The sequence below is a fragment of the Marmota monax genome, unplaced genomic scaffold (genome assembly GCF_021218885.2).
Source record: "Marmota monax isolate L192 unplaced genomic scaffold, Marmota_monax_Labrador192_F-V1.1 WCK01_AAM20220418_F8-fsc00014, whole genome shotgun sequence".
NCBI lineage: Eukaryota > Metazoa > Chordata > Mammalia > Rodentia > Sciuridae > Marmota > Marmota monax.
The window spans coordinates 2,223,020-2,223,919 of record NW_026695222.1 but is presented as its reverse complement, the minus strand read 5'-3'; the positions used below and the strand labels follow the sequence as shown (position 1 = coordinate 2,223,919).

Below are 900 nucleotides of genomic sequence, written 5' to 3'. Positions count from 1 at the left end.
GTAAGTATTTGTAAAGGTTTGGAGAAAGGGATCCTTTAAATATTGTTAGTAGAAGCGTATATTGGTGAAGCTTTTACAGAAACAGTATGTGGTTCCTCATAAAGTTACCTATAGAAATACATATGATCCAGAGATTCCTGTTCTGAGTATATATATCCAAATAAAATTGAATCAACACCTTGTAGAGATATCTTCACTCCCATATTCCTAAGCATTACTCATAATAGCCAAGATATGTGTTCGCTTTAGTAACACATATACTAAAATTGGAATGATACAGAGAAAATTCACATGGTCCCTGTGCATGAATGACACACAATACGTGAAGAATTCCATATTTTTACTGCTTTGAAATAAATGGACGCTTTAGCTCAAAAAAAAAAAAATAGCCAAGATATGTTAACCATTTAAATGTCTGTTAATGGCCAACTGCATAAAGATATTCTGGTATAGGTGTTCAATGAAATATCATTCAGTCTTATTAAAGAAGGTATCCTGCCATTTGCAACAAGATGGAGGAATCTAAAGGACATCATGATAAGTGAAATAAGCTACACACATGAAGAAAACTACCGCATGATCTCTCTTATACTTGACATCTAACAACAAGTTGAATATCTAAATACAAAGTAGAAGGGTGATTATCAGGGGGAATAAAGGAGAGAAATTGGAGATATACCTCAAAGAGTACCAGCCTACAAGCCTAGAGTTCTAATGTATAGTAAGAGGAATACCATTAATAATAATATTGTATTTTATACGGGAAATTTGCTAAGACAGTAGTACCCTTCCAAAAGAAAGCAGGTAACTATGAAATAATAACTGTTAATTAGCTTGATGAAAATAATCATTTTACTATATATATATATATATATATATATATATATATATATATATTAA

General features: G+C 30.9%; 1 non-coding gene across 1 annotated transcript; it reads left to right on the top strand.

Annotated features, from left to right (window-relative positions):
• Nucleotides 1–236: 236 nt before the first annotated feature.
• Nucleotides 237–342, top strand: LOC124085985 (U6 spliceosomal RNA). The gene has a single exon (XR_006849661.1). It is a non-coding gene; the product is annotated as a U6 spliceosomal RNA (small nuclear RNA).
• The last annotated feature ends 558 nt before the right edge of the window (nt 343–900 follow it).